Source organism: Amblyraja radiata, chromosome 1 (genome assembly GCF_010909765.2).
Source record: "Amblyraja radiata isolate CabotCenter1 chromosome 1, sAmbRad1.1.pri, whole genome shotgun sequence".
Classification (NCBI taxonomy): domain Eukaryota; kingdom Metazoa; phylum Chordata; class Chondrichthyes; order Rajiformes; family Rajidae; genus Amblyraja; species Amblyraja radiata.
Window position 1 is genome coordinate 53,266,180 of NC_045956.1, and position 15,916 is coordinate 53,282,095.

General features: G+C 46.8%; 1 protein-coding gene and 1 pseudogene across 5 annotated transcripts in view; one reads left to right on the top strand and one right to left on the bottom strand.

The window, feature by feature from the left end:
• Window positions 1–15,147, bottom strand: part of wrn (WRN RecQ like helicase) — a 136,868-nt gene extending 121,721 nt beyond the window's left edge. For 2 of the 5 annotated variants that reach the window (XM_033022041.1, XM_033022034.1), the window contains exon 1: window positions 5,750–6,186. The gene's annotated coding sequence lies outside the window, so the exon portion shown is untranslated. Of the gene's footprint in view, window positions 1–5,749; window positions 6,187–15,017 lie in introns of those variants that run through there. The other 3 variants (XM_033022022.1, XM_033022015.1, XM_033022029.1) reach the window with 3 other exon arrangements.
• On the top strand, window positions 6,425–8,624 carry LOC116973766 (annotated as a pseudogene).
• Window positions 15,148–15,916: the final 769 nt, after the last annotated feature.

A 15,916-nucleotide genomic window follows, 5' to 3' on the forward strand; every position in this document is an offset into this window, starting at 1 on the left:
GTTGTATTGTACTGTATTGTATCTGTCTGAGAGCGAACCAAGACACATTCCTATCAACTTGTTGACATGGCAATAAATTTCTTGAATCTTGAATTGAATTGAATTGAGGTGCTCCCGTGCTGATTTTTATCGAGGCTGAGATCACATCCACCGTTGATCTGTTGTGGCGGTAAACAAACTGCAGTGTGTCCAGGTTTTTGTCGAGGTAGGAGTTGATTTGCGCCATGATCAACCTCTCAAAGCACTTCATCACCACAGGCGTTAGTGCCACTGGTCGATAGTCATTGAGGCACGTCACCTTACTCTTCTTGGGCACTGGTATAATTGATGCACTTTTAAAGCAGGTGGGAACCTCAGACCTCAGAAGTGAGAGGTTGAAAATGTCTGTAAAAACGCCATAAAACTCCAGCCAGTCGGTTTTTAGAACACGACCGGGTATACCATCAGGTCCAGGCGCTTTTCGAGGGTTCATCCCTCTGAAGGATTTCCTGACGTCGGCCTCTGTGACTGAGCCTGAAATACCATCACAGCAAATGGGGGCTCGGGAAGGCACATTAGTATTCTCCCTATCAAAGCGTGTGTAAAACGCATTGAGCTCGTCAGGGAGTGATGTTTCGCCGACATTCGAGCTGCCTCCTGATTTTGCCTTGTTGGAGGTAATTGCATTCAGGCCTCGCCACAGCTGCCGAACATATGTCTCATCCTCCAGTTTGGAGCAGAAGTCCCTTTTGGCCTTTTTGATGGTCTTACCAAGGTCGTATCTGGACTTCTTGTAGACCACTGTATCATCAGACATGAATGCCCGGTGTCTGGTCTTCAGAAGAGTGCGGATCTCAAAGTTCATCAGGGCTCGATATTAGCGGTTGCCCGGGTGCCAATGGCAACTTACAGTCCCGCCAGGCAACCTAAAAGCCATGCCATTTTGCCCGGCTTGGCAAGCAACCGGGACACCTAGCGTTTAAATCTGAGCGGCCCCCCTCTCTATCTCTCTGACAATCTCCGTCTCCGCCCGCCATCTGCGTCCGGCTCTCCGCTCAGCACGGCCGGCCGCCTTACACATGCGCACTGCCACGGCCAGCACATCATCGGCCGTGGTTGTGCGCATGTGCAGGGCCACGGCAACTGGTCGGCGTCGGCCACTTTCTCCCTCCCTTTGCATTGTGGGAGTTCTGGCCACCATTGCTATCCGGTCGCTGCTCACCACGACCACTGAAAAACAACGCAGAATCACTCCCTGTAGCTGGAATAACTCCCTGGAGTAACTCTTGCTTCTTGGTTTCCTGGTCCTCCAAAAATATTCGAAATTGAATTTAAACTGGTGGACCCACCACCACCAAACTCTGAAAAATAACAGCCTATTGCATTTTATCTGTTTATTTATTGTGTATATATATATGGTCTATGGTATATAGACACACTGAACTTTTATCTCCTGTTCTGTATTATGTTTACATGTTCTGTTGTGCAGCAGCAAGCAAGAATTTCATTGCCCTATCTGGGCCAAATGACAATAAAATTATCTTGACACTTGACTTGGACTTAAGCAAAAAAGTTTTTTTTGGGGGGAAAAAAGCTGCCTTAAATTTAGTTGCGTCTGGTTGGTACCTCTGGTAGGGTGAAGACTATTCCATGCTTTAATTGTGCGGGGGGACTCATTGGAGCAGCCAGCATCTCTGGATAGAAGAAATTGGGTGACGTTTTGGGTAGAGACCCTTCTTTAAACTCCCTCGGGCTTTAGTGTTTTTAGTTTAATTTAAAGACTGTGTGGAAACAGGCCTTTCGGCCCACCGAGTCCACGCTGACCACCGATCACCCATACTCTAGTTCTATCCCACACACCAGAGAAGTCAAGAGTGTTTTATTCACTCACGTCCCAGTTAGAACAATGAAATCCTTACTTGCAGCAGCACAACATAGAAACATAGAAATTAGGTGCAGGAGTAGGCCATTCGGCCCTTCGAGCCTGCACCGCCATTCAATATGATCATGGCTGATCATCCAACTCAGTATCCCGTACCTGCCTTCTCTCCATACCCTCTGATCCCCTTAGCCACAAGGGCCACATCTAACTCCCTCTTAAATATAGCCAATGAACTGGCCTCGACTACCCTCTGTGGCAGAGAGTTCCAGAGATTCACCACTCTCTGTGTGAAAAAAGTTCTTCTCATCTCGGTTTTAAAGGATTTCCCCCTTATCCTTAAGCTGTGACCCCCTTGTCCTGGACTTCCCCAACATCGGGAGCAATCTTCCTGCATCTAGCCTGTCCAACCCCTTAAGAATTTTATAAGTTTCTATAAGATCCCCTCTCAATCTCCTAAATTCTAGAGAGTATAAACCAAGTCTATCCAGTCTTTCTTCATAAGACAGTCCTGACATCCCAGGAATCAGTCTGGTGAACCTTCTCTGCACTCCCTCTATGACAATAATGTCCTTCCTCAGATTTGGAGACCAAAACTGTACGCAATACTCCAGGTGTGGTCTCACCAAGACCCTGTACAACTGCAGTAGAACCTCCCTGCTCCTATACTCAAATCCTTTTGCTATGAAAGCTAACATACCATTCGCTTTCTTCACTGCCTGCTGCATCTGCATGCCTACTTTCAATGACTGGTGTACCATGACACCCAGGTCTCACTGCATCTCCCCTTTTCCTAGTCGGCCACCATTTAGATAATAGTCTGCTTTCCTGTTTTTGCCACCAAAATGGATAACCTCACATTTATCCACATTATACTGCATCTGCCAAACATTTGCCCACTCACCCAGCCTATCCAAGTCACCTTGCAGTCTCCTAGCATCCTCCTCACAGCTAACACTGCCCCCCAGCTTAGTGTCATCCGCAAACTTGGAGATATTGCCTTCAATTCCCTCATCCAGATCATTAATATATATTGTAAATAGCTGGGGTCCCAGCACTGAGCCTTGCGGTACCCCACTAGTCACTGCCTGCCATTGTGAAAAGGACCCGTTTACTCCTACTCTTTGCTTCCTGTTTGCCAGCCAGTTCTCTATCCACATCAATACTGAACCCCCAATGCCGTGTGCTTTAAGAATATGTAAACATAGTACTCTGCAAACAATGTCATAAACGAGAAAACAAAACACCATACAGACAGCACCCATATCCAGAATTAATTCCGGGTCTCTGGCAATTTTAAGCAGCAACTTTATGGCCAATGTACTGCCCCAATAGTCTTGAACTGAATTAAAACATACAGTAGCTGTAAAGGGGGACATAGCGTCACTTAGAGATTTAAGACTGAAAATGGATAGACTTGCTGCTGGTAGACTTGCTGCCTCACACGCCAGAGATCTGTGTTCGATCATGTTCTTGGGCACTGTCTGTGTTGAATTTGCACATTCTCCCTGCAAGCATGTGGGTTTCCTCCCACATCCCAAAGACGCATTGGCTTTGTAGGTTAACTTGTCTCTGTAAAATTACCCCTAATGTGCAGGGAGTGGGTGAGGAAAGTGGGCTAACAGAACTTGTGTGAATGGTAGACAAAAATGCTGGAGAAACGCAGCAGGTGAAGCAGCATCTATGGAGTGAAGGAAATAGGCGACGTTTCGGGTCGAGACCCTTCTTCAGACTGATGTGAGGGTGCGAAGGGGGGGGGGGGGGGGGCTGGAAGAAGAAAGGAAGAGGCGGAGACAGTGGGCTGAGAGAGAGCTGGGAAGCGGAGGAGAAAGTGGGGACTACCTGAAATTAGAGGTTAATGTTCATACCGCTGGGGTGTAAACTGCCCAATAGGCGACGTTTCGGGTCGAGACCCTTCTTCAGACTGATGCCGGGAGGGGTGGGGGGACGGGAAAAAGAAAGGAAGAGGCGGAGACAGTAGGCTAAGGGAGAGCTGGGAATGGGAGGGGAAGGAGGGAGAAAGCAAGGACTACCTGAAATTGGAGAAGCCAATATTCATACCGCTGGGGTGTAAACTACCCAAGCGAAATATGAGGTGCTGTTCATCCTATTTGTGGTGGCTCTCACTCTGGCCGTGGAGGAGGCCCAGGAGAGAAAGGCCGGATTCGGAATGGGAGGGGGAGTAGAAGTGCTGAGCCACTGGGAGATCAGGTTGGTTATTGCGAAGTGAGTGGAGGTGTTGTGCGAAGCTATCGTCAAGCCTGCGCTTGATCTCACCGAGGTTGATCATACGCTGAATAACTATACTGTATTGTAATTTTGCTGCTTGTCATTGTGGTATATATCATTTCTTGATCGGTGAATATGTGTAGTTTGTGACTTTATTTGAAGCAGAAATAATATGTGAATGCTTCATTGACCATAATTCCGACTGGTAACTACGCGCTTCGTCTGAGCACATTATCGCACACGTCATGCCAACCGTCTTAAGTGACCACCTAAACTGTCATTTGGCAACCTAAAAAGCTGCCGAGGTTGCCCTGCTGGCAACAGGGTAAAAAAGTTAAGCGAGAGCCCTGTTCATCCAAGATTTCTGATTGGGAAACACTCGGAAGGTTTTTGTAGGGATGCAGTCCTCCACACATTTCTTTATGAAGTCTGTAACGACTGTGGCGTATTTATTCAAGTCCGTTGCCGAGTCCTTGAACATTGCCCAGTCTAGACTCCTACAATCCTGGAGTTGTTAATCTGCCACACCCCCCCCCCCCCCCCCCCCCCCCCCCCCAAACTAGCTCTGTACTGTCCTCACCTCTGGGGGTGCGCTCTTTAATTGCTGCCTGTAAAAAAAATTATTTTACAGCTACATTTAAAAAAATAATAATTTTACAGCCAAATTTATCACTTCTGAAACTTTTTAGATACCAAAGGATTCAAGAAAAAACACAAATAATGCCTTACATTTCAAATAATGAAATGCAGTGAGCAAATGCGATAATTGCCGATATTTTCAATGTTGATATCTGTACGGCCAATGTTCGCCAACCACTTTAGCTGTTGTTGTCCCTTCAGCTCTCGCTTCTCTCTACCATCATTTCTCCTCACTTTTGGAATTCTGAAGTAGGATAAATGTCTCTCACGCTTACCCCGATTTCCACAATTATTTACAGCGCAAAAAATGACAATTTTGGCGTTTTTTTAACGGGTAAGAAAGTACGCGTTTCGTGTATTAAAAGTATATGCCGGAAGCTACCATGTACTCCACATGGATTGAGCTGCTCCATGCGTCACGCTCTTTGACCCGATGACATTACGTGCAACCCCCCTATTGAAAGACATTTTGATTCACCAAGTCAAATTCAAAGGATGCAAAGGGTGTGAAGCACAAAAACAATTGCAAGCTGGTTTAAAGTTGAATGGCTTAACGAAATAGTAAAAACTGCTACATCAAAAGCTCATGGGGTTATACATTTCATATTTGCACATGAATTCAGTGCACACACACACAGCGTAGAAAATTGTACAATACAAGATTTCTGCGCACACGAACTACTAAAAATTAGAGGGAACATTGTCGGCGGTACGTGATACATCCTCAAAAAATTCCAGAAGATACTCATGATTTCTGCTTCATAAATCCATGCTGAATACCGATCCTGTTACTGCTTTCTAAATACGCTGCTGTTTTTAAAGATAGACAAAAATGCTGGAGAAACTCAGCGGGTGAGGCAGCATCTATGGAGCGAAGGAAATAGACAACGTTTCGGGCCGAAACCCTTCTTGAGACAGATATTTTTTAAATATCTGTCCTTTAACTTCATTCCTCTCGGTTTTGGCATTGTGTTTGAAACAATAAAATAAAGCTAGACTATGAAAAAGTAACTGAATTCTCACCATTAGGGGAAGAGTGCCAGCTATTCTCGCAGACACACAAGCTGTGTTAGATTTGCTACCAGCCAAGGACTAGAACAAACTCCGACATCCAGTCTTCGATCTTTCGTCCAAAGTTCCTGTGGTTTTGGTCCAGTCCCGAGTCCCGCCAAGGTGCCGGTCATGCGCACTCCGCCCTTCCGCCCGCCGGGATCGCCGGCCACGTGACCTAATGACGCTAAGTGACACCCGGCAACCATCGGCCTCCCCATCGCTCGATTGACAAACCAGTTACTTTCCACCCTCCTCAGGTTAAAAATAACAATAGCGACGGTCTACGTTGTGGATGTAAGGCAAATAAAACGAGATGTTAATCTCAAAATAAACGGTTTGGGGAAGGGAAAAACAAGTGAAGCCTGTATTTCGATCGACCGCCGCACAGGCTCCGACTTCTCCGCCGACTGAAAGCTCGTTGTCATGGTGACGGGGTTGCGTTGACGCTCCACCGGGCGCACACGCCGAGTGCGAGCATGCGCACAACGGCTCTCCTCGTCCAGCGCTCACGTCGAATGGGAGCGCGAGCATGCGCATAAACTCCCCACCATTCAGTGCTCATGTCGTGTGAGCATGCGCAGAAACTCCCCACCATTCAGTGCTCATGTCGTGTGAGCATGCGCACCGACTGCCCCGCCCCGTCCAGCGCTCACGCTGAGTGCGAGCATGCGCACTGACTCCCTCCCTCCCAATCTCCCAGCGCGAGAGGAAGCGGCGGCTCGGCGCGCTGGAGCTGCGCGGTTTAACCAGGCCGCGGGGACAGGCAGACCGACAAGGCCGGGAATATACTCTCATCCCGCCTCCTTTAATGGCGGACAAAGACGGTGACCGTGACAGAGGAGCGCCGGCTGACACCACCGTGCGCCCGGGCTCTCCGTTACCGGCAGCGCAGCCGCTGCCCGAAGAAGAAGTGAAGGAGGAGGAGACGACGACAACAACCATCACTACCACCACGGCGGCAGCGGCTGCGGAGGACGAGGAGGCCGACGATGGTGACGCCACCGGCACCGGCCCTCCACCGTCGCTGCTGCTGCAGACCCAGAAGTTGGCCTCCAAGCGGGTGGACATCCAGAACAAGCGCTTCTACCTGGACGTCAGGCAGAACGCTAAGGGGCGCTTCCTGAAGATCGGCGAGGTGGGCACGGCGGGCCACAAGAGCCGCCTCACCGTCTCAATGCCGCTGGCGGCCGAGATGCGCGATCGCCTGGGCGACTTCATCGAGCATTACTTGCAGCTGGGGCCTGGGGGTGGCGGCATCGGCGACGCCAGCTCCACGCCGGCCCCGCTGCAGTCTCGGGCCCAGGAGTGGGTGCTGAAGAGCGAGTACTTGATGAGGGACAACCGCAAGTATTACCTGGATCTGAAGGAGAATAAACGCGGGCGTTTCCTGCGGATCCGCCAGACCATGGACCGAGGCCCGGGCGTGGGCTACTCGGGCCAGGGACAGACCATCGCCCTGCCCGCTCAAGGCCTCATCGCATTCAGGGACGCTCTGGCCAGGTTGATCGAAGATTACGGTGTTGGCGGCGGGCCAGGCCGGGGAGGAGGCGGAGGCCGCCTCCTGGGCATGGCGCCTCGGCTCTTGTGCCGCCCAAGCTACCCGAGGGCACCTCGGTACCCGTCGACAACAAGAGGTTCTTCAAGAGGGTGGGTGGAGAGAGGGGGGGGGAGAGTGCGGCAGTGTTTCCACTTTGACGGAAATTACCCGAAATTCGGGAAATTCTGGTAGCCTTCGGGTAATTTTAGGGTAATGAAATAATTTCGGGAAATTTCCGCATCCGGCCCGCGGGATGATTTGGGGGGAAAAATATTTGTGATCATCCGCGCCTAGACAGCTGGGGGAGGCCGGTGGCACAGTGGGGACGCACAATTATGCCATCTCCCCGCGCGTGCGCAATGGTCCCGGGCGGGATCAGATTACCACCATTTTCACTACACACAATCTTACATCGCCTCGTGCCTAGTCTGGGTTAGTGGGGCCATGGAATATTGCTTTGGGGGAGGGGGAGTGTTTTTTATCAGAGATATCAAACTACCCGTCCAAGCTGGTGCGGGGATGATTTAGGAAAAAAAAGTAGTGCCCACTTCTCTGGGCCCGGGGCTCCAGTATCTTCCTGCCCAGTCCATCGACCTAGCGGCCAGGGAGACCGTTCTCCCGTCACCAAGTGGGAGTGGGAACAGCTTACTCTGAACCCAGTCCTGGCAGCGGCCGTGACCCCGATATCAGGCGTCACTCCGGCCAGGCCCACGCAATGCTGCGAGGGAGAGAGAGGGGGGTGGGGAGGGGCAGTGAGAGAGAGTGGGGGGAGGGAGGGGGAAACGGGGAGAGGGAGGGAGCCGTCACAACCCAGTAGTTTAGTTTAAGGCTACTTAGAGGCTGTATGGTAACACACATTTCACTGTACCTTAATTGGTGCATGTGACAAATAAATAATTTGATTGATTGTTGTATTGAGTTACCCGTGACACTTCCAGGCACACTATATGTTTCTACACTGCACTGAACACACAATATACATATCATGCAGGCTAGGCTACATCTTATATGTGCACAGTGCATAATGTCTTGCATAATACTGTACAAGTGAGTAACAGAAGCAGGCAGCTACGGTGTAGTTACATAAATCTGTTTTGCCTTGTTCTTCTTTGTGTGGTTAACGTGTGTCCGCGAAAGAAAAACAACAACAAACAGCACGCAGGAAGCATTTTTTTAAATTTCAGGAAATACCATCAAATTCCATGAAATTTGATATTCTATTTCAGGATTTTTTTTTGAGGTGTGGAAACACCAGAGTGAGGACTTGTTAGTGTTAAAATAAAGAACTGTTTCATTTGAAAAATGAAAGCATTCAAGAGTCTGTATGTCATAGACACTACAAAAATGTTACCTAAAATGTAGTAATTAACTAGACTTAGTGGGACCCGTTGGGTCCCAGCATCACACGGGAGGGCTGGTCCCCCAACGCAATATTCCACCTCTACACCAATTCCAATATTGGTGGCAGGGGGAGGGGGGGGGATTCTGGAGCGCTAGTATGGGTGTTGTGGGCGGAAGGGACTGGTTTCCAGAGGGTTATTATGGATATTGTGGGCCGAATGGTTTCTTGTGCTGGCGGCTCAGTCACTCAAGCCTGTTGTGCTGGCAGCTCACTCACGGCTGACAGTTGACTCATGGCTATTCCTTGAAATTCCATTTTAAGCAGGGTGCAGGACCGACTAATTAAAGTGCAGTTTCTTACCACTTCAAGCAGGGTGCAAGGCCACCAAATTCAAGCGCAGTTTCATACCATTTCAAGCAGGGTACAAGGCCACTAAAGACAGCGAGTCGTGACCTTTCCTTCCTCCATCTTGCAGAGACTGAGCCACGCCCACACTTCTGGGTTTTATAGTCCATCCCACCCGAACGGGCGTGGCCTTCATGGCATGATTGACAGGAGAGAGAATCTCAACATTTTTTAAACACTAATAACTTTTATTTTTCATTAATGGGAAAAATCCTCGGCACCTGATGAGCGGAGGGGGACTGAGTAAGATGGCCATAAATCACAGCTGTACGTGGTGGCGTTTTTTCTAAAATCAATATAAAGCGCAAACAGGAAGTGGTCAAAATTAGACGTTTAATTATACAGAAGGCAAGGATACTTTAATTAGACAAGGCAACTTTAATGAGGCAAGCAACTTTAATTAGGCAACACAGCATTAGCATTTCCAAACCAAAGGCAACACAGCTTTAGCATTTCCAAACCAAAGGCAACACAGCTTTAGCCTTTCCAAACCAAAGGCAACACAGCTTTAGCCTTTCCAAACCAAAGGCAACACAGCTTTAGCATTTCCAAACCAAAGGCAACACAGCTTTAGCATTTCCAAACCAAAGGCAACACACCTTTAGCATTTCCAAACTAAAGGCAACACAGCTTTAGCATTTCCAAACCAAAGGCAACATAGCTTTCCAAACTATATTTTCAAACCACATTAAGGGCACTGGCAGGTCAGTAAAACCGCTCACAGTTAAGTAGACATATGTTCAGTGTTATTCACAGCTCAGACTGAGAGATGTGACCCTCTCGCTCCCCCATCTTGCAGAGACTGACTGAGGCACTCAACACTTCTGGATTTTATAGTCCCTCCGGAAGGGGCGTGGCCTTCAGGAGAGAGAATTGCAACATTTTTTAATCATTAATAACTCTTTTATTTTTAATCGATGGGAAAAATCCTCCTGTCCTGCGCAGCGGAGGGAGACTCTGAATAAGATGGCCAAAAATCACAGCCGTAAGTGGCAGCGTTTTTTCTAAAATCAATATACAGAACAACAGGAAGTGGTCAAGATCAGACTTTTAGTGATATTGATTATTATACAGTACATAATTTATACTTATTTGTAAAAATCTCATAATCATATTGACTTTATTGCAGTTTACGAAGATCCATTTCAAATGGCTTATTGAGTTATTGTAGCTGGCTTATTGAGTTTTTATTGAAATAAATTTTGATTCACCAAGTCAAATTCAAAAGATGCAAAGGGTGTGAAGCACAAAAGAACTGCAAGCTGGTTTAAAGTTGATTGGCTTAACGAAATAGTAAAAACTGCTACATCAAAAGCTCATGGGGTCGTATATTTGTAGCGTTACAATCCCCACCATCAGTGGCGCTCCAGATCTGCTGACTGCTGTGCGCGGGACTCGAGAGTCTGTGGGGGGGGGGGGGGGGGGGTGAGTAAACTGCAGGTTTTTCATTGTTGTCAGGGAGGCATTTCCTCGTACAACAAGCTTATGATTTGATATGGATGAAACATAGAAATTAGGTGCAGGAGTAGGCCATTCGGCCCTTCGAGCCTGCACCGCCATTCAATATGATCATGGCTGATCATCCAACTCAGTATCCTGTACCTGCCTTCTCTCCATACCCTCTGATCCCCTTAGCCACAAGGGCCACATCTAACTCCCTCTTAAATATAGCCAATGAACTGGCCTCGACTACCCTCTGTGGCAGAGAGTTCCAGAGATTCACCACTCTCTGTGTGAAAAAAGTTCTTCTCATCTCGGTTTTAAAGGATTTCCCCCTTATCCTTAAGCTGTGACCCCTTGTCCTGGACTTCCCCAACATCGGGAGCAATCTTCCTGCATCTAGCCTGTCCAACCCCTTAAGAATTTTGTAAGTTTCTATAAGATCCCCTCTCAATTTCCTAAATTCTAGAGAGTTTAAAGCAAGTCTATCCAGTCTTTCTTCATAAGACAGTCCTGACATCCCAGGAATCAGTCTGGTGAACCTTCTCTGCACTCCCTCTATGGCAATAATGTCCTTCCTCAGATTTGGAGACCAAAACTGTACGCAATACTCCAGGTGTGGTCTCACCAAGACCCTGTACAACTGCAGTAGAACCTCCCTGCTCCTATACTCAAATCCTTTTGCTATGAAAGCTAACATACCATTCGCTTTCTTCACTGCCTGCTGCACCTGCATGCCCACTTTCAATGACTGGTGTACCATGACACCCAGGTCTCGCTGCATCTCCCCTTTTCCTAGTCGGCCACCATTTAGATAATAGTCTGCTTTCCTGTTTTTGCCACCAAAATGGATAACCTCACATTTATCCACATTATACTGCATCTGCCAAACATTTGCCCACTCACCCAGCCTATCCAAGTCACCTTGCAGTCTCCTAGCATCCTCCTCACAGCTAACACTGCCCCCCAGCTTAGTGTCATCCGCAAACTTGGAGATATTGCCTTCAATTCCCTCATCCAGATCATTAATATATATTGTAAATAGCTGGGGTCCCAGCACTGAGCCTTGTGGTACCCCACTAGTCACTGCCTGCCATTGTGAAAAGGACAAATGAACTACTACAATTGTTCATCCCAGTTTGGCAAAAAAATAAATCAGGGAAGGTAGTGCATCCGTGGATAACAAGGGAAATCAGAGATAGTATCAAAACAAAAGATGAAGCGTACAAATTAGCCAGAAAAAGCAGCCTACCAGATGACTGGGAGAAATTCAGAGACCAGCAGAGGAGGACAAAGGGCTTAATTAGGAAAGGGAAAATAGATTATGAAAGAAAACTGACAGGGAACATAAAAACTGACTGCAAAAGCTTTTATAGATATGTGAAGAGAAAAAGATTAGTTAAAACAAATGTAGGTCCCTTGCAGTCAGAAACGGGTGAATTGATCATGGGGAACAAGGACATGGCAGACCAATTGAATAACTACTTTGGTTCTGTCTTCACTGAGGAAGACATAAATAATCTGCAGGAAATAGCAGGGGACCGGGGGTCAAATGAGATGGAGGAACTGAGTGAAATCCAGGTTAGCCGGGAAGTGGTGTTAGGTAAATTGAATGGATTAAAGGCCGATAAATCCCCAGGGCCAGATAGGCTGCATCCCAGAGTACTTAAGGAAGTAGCCCCAGAAATAGTGGATGCATTAGTGATAATTTTTCAAAACTCTTTAGATTCTGGAGTAGTTCCTGAGGATTGGAGGGTAGCTAATGTAACACCACTTTTTAAAAAGGGAGGGAGAGAGAAAACGGGGAATTACAGACCAGTTAGTCTAACGTCGGCAGTGGGGAAACTGCTAGAATCAGTTATTAAAGATGGGATAGCAGCACATTTGGAAAGTGGTGAAATCATTGGACAAAGTCAGCATGGATTTATGAAGGGTAAATCATGTCTGACGAATCTTATAGAATTTTTCGAGGATGTAACTAGTAGAGTGGATAAGGGAGAACCAGTGGATGTGTTATATCTGGACTTTCAGAAGGCTTTTGACAAGGTCCCACATAAGAGATTAGTATGCAAACTTAAAGCACACGGTATTGGAGGTTCAGTATTGAGGTGGATAGAGAACTGGCTGGCAGACAGGAAGCAAAGAGTAGGAGTAAACGGGTCCTTTTCACAATGGCAGGCAGTGACTAGTGGGGTACCACAAGGCTCAGTTCTGGGACCCCAGCAATTTACGATATATATTAATGATTTGGACGAGGGAATTGAATGCAACATCTCCAAGTTTGCGAATGACACGAAGCTGGGGGGCAGTGTTAGCTGTGAGGAGGATGCTAGGAGGCTGCAAGGTGACTTGGATAGGCTGGGTGAGTGGGCAAATGCATGGCAGATGCAGTATGTGGATAAATGTGAGGTTATCCACTTTGGTGGCAAAAACAGGAAAGTAGATTATTACCTGAATGGTGGCCGATTAGGAAAGGGGGAGATGCAACGAGACCTGGGTGTCATGGTACACCAGTCATTAAAAGTAGGCATGCAGGTGCAGCAGGCAGTGAAGAAGGCGAATGTTATGTTAGCATTCATAGCAAAAGGATTTGAGTATAGGAGCAGGGAGGTTCTACTGCAGTTGTACAGGGTCTTGGTGAGACCACACTGGGAGTATTGCGTAGTTTTGGTCTCCTAATCTGAGAAAAGACAATCTTGCCATAGAGGGAGTACAGAGAAGGTTCACCAGACTGATTCCTGGGATGTCAGGACTTTCATATGAAGAAAGACTGGATAGACTTGGTTTGTACTCACTAGAATTTAGAAGATTGAGGGGGGATCTTATAGAAACGTACAAAATTCTTAAGGGGTTGGACAGGCTAGATGCAGGAAGATTGTTCCCGATGTTGGGGAAGTCCAGAACAAGGGGTTACAGTTTAAGGATAAAGGGGAAATCTTTTAGGACCGAGATGAGGAAAACTTTTTTCACACAGAGAGTGGTGAATCTGTGGAATTCTCTCCCGCAGAAGGTAGTTGAGGCCAGTTCATTGGCTATATTTAAGAGGGAGTTAGATGTGGCCCTTGTGGCTAAAGGGATCAGGGTGTATGGAGAGAAGGCAGGTACAGGATACTGAGTTGGATGATCAGCCATGATCATATTGAATGGCGGTGCGGGCTCGAAGGGCCGAATGGCCTACTCCTGCACCTATTTTCTATGATTTAGAGAAAATCCCTTTCTGTCATCCGTTCGCGTTTTTATTTCAACACATTGCGGGTCTATTGAATCGCTGGATTAGAAAGTCGGGGCTCAAATTCAAGGCCTTCAAAATCACGGAACGCAAGTTCAGGTTAAAACAAAATGTATGTAGGTCGTTTATTTAACACCTTATCTAGTTTTGGTGTAATTTAATTTTAATCTGATGATGCGTAATAAGTTAATTAGGCCCCGATATCGGCAACATGATCATTATCCATATTGTGTAATTGTCTATCCATGATCACTATTTTCATGATAAATATCTGACTAAAAACTTCCACAGTCCATACAGATCGGATTGTGGCCGCCGCCATGTTAGCCATCTGTATGTATGTCTGTGTAAAACGGCCCTTGTGATAAGGCTTGTCCTCGATCACAGCTTTTGAGTTAAGTAAATACAAAACAAGATGCTAATTTCCTAGTATGAAAATGACCATAACTATTTTAATACTGAAGATATGAAAGTGAATTAGGTAAATATTAAAGTGTTTTTTATGTTTTAACTGATGGGATAAATTACAGACTTGATTTTTAAAAATAAGTGATAAATCTGGCTGTAAATTTTGCTTCAGAGACGTTTTCTTTTTGTATGTAAAAACCCACTTGAGAACCATGGGTGATTTTAAACATTTATCACTTCTGAAACTTTTTAGATGCCAAAGGAATCAAGAAAAAAACACAAATAATGCCTTAGGATGAAATACAGTGAGCAAACGGCCAATGTTCGCTAAGTACTCTGGCTGTTGTTGGCCCTTCAGCTCTCGCTTCTATCTACCGTCATTTCTCCTCACTATTGGAATTCTGAAGTAGGCTAAATGTCTCACACGCTTATCCCTATTTCCATAATTATTTACAGCGCAAAAATTGACAATTTCAGCGGGTTTTAACGGACCCGCTACGCTGGAAACAATGGTCAGTGCCTACCTGCAGTTCATCGCGTGTACTCCAGTTGGAGTAGCATAGCAACAGTACGGGTCATGGGTCGTGACCCAACTGCTGTGAAACCTCCCTATACAGGATTTCTGCGCATACAAACTACTAAAAATTAGATAGAACATGCTGGTGGTACGTGTTACATCCTCAAAAAAATCCAGAATTCAAGCATGATTTCCCTTTCATAAATCCATGCTGAATTTGACCGATCCTATCACTGCTTTCTAAATACGCTGCTATTTTTCTTTTAATATCTGTCTTTTAACTTCATTCCTCTCGGTTTTGGCATTGTGTTTGAAACAATAAAATAAAGCTAGACTATGAAAAAGTAACTGAATTCTCACCATTAGGGGAAGAGTGCCAGCTATTCTCGCAGACACACAAGATGTGTTAGGTTTGCCGCCAGCCAAGGACTCGGACAAGCCCAAAGATCGCTATAGGATCTTTGGTTTGGGACAAACCTCTCCGACTTCCAGTCCAGCAAAGATCCTATAGCGGAGCAAGATAGCTTACTCCTGCGAAATGCAATGGGCTGACGTGTAGTACGCTACGGAGGGGATCCTGGGCATTTTTCCCCGCGCATTTTAGTAACCGGAGCCTACCTGACCCGACCCGAATCGCAGTGTAATTAACATTGCGGGGGAACAGTTTTTGTGCGTGATATAGGGTTAGATTCATAATTCTGTTAGTTCATACTTCTGTTAATTCTTGTTAAGGAATAAAATGTTTATAAACACACATACATGAATGTGATATAAATGTATATAATCATGTAACACACACAATTATATTTATTCTGATTTTTATATCCAATGATGAACTTTATTTCAGACTAGACAAGGGACATTAAATAAGAAACATTGTAAACCTCCCTGCAACTTCACACACACACTAGGCTCAATCCCACCCCTCAACTATCTCTCCCCCCACCCCCACCTGCACTGCCTCGCCTCCCCCCACACTACAATGTCTCCCCCCCCTATGCCCCAGACCGCACACCCCTTCTCCCCGGACCGCACACCCCCTCTCCCCGGACCGCACACCCCTTCTCCCCGTTGCCCCGGGCCGCGCACCCCCTCTCCCCGCCCAAATCAAAGACCAAAGCGAAGATACGGGAGCGGAGGCGGAATCAAAGATCCGGTCTTTGGCCGGAAGCAAGATGGCGGAGGCTGGTTGCTAAAATGGGTCCTATAATCACCCATGAATCTGCCCATGACCGTACTACGCGTTTGCGTGAGAGTAA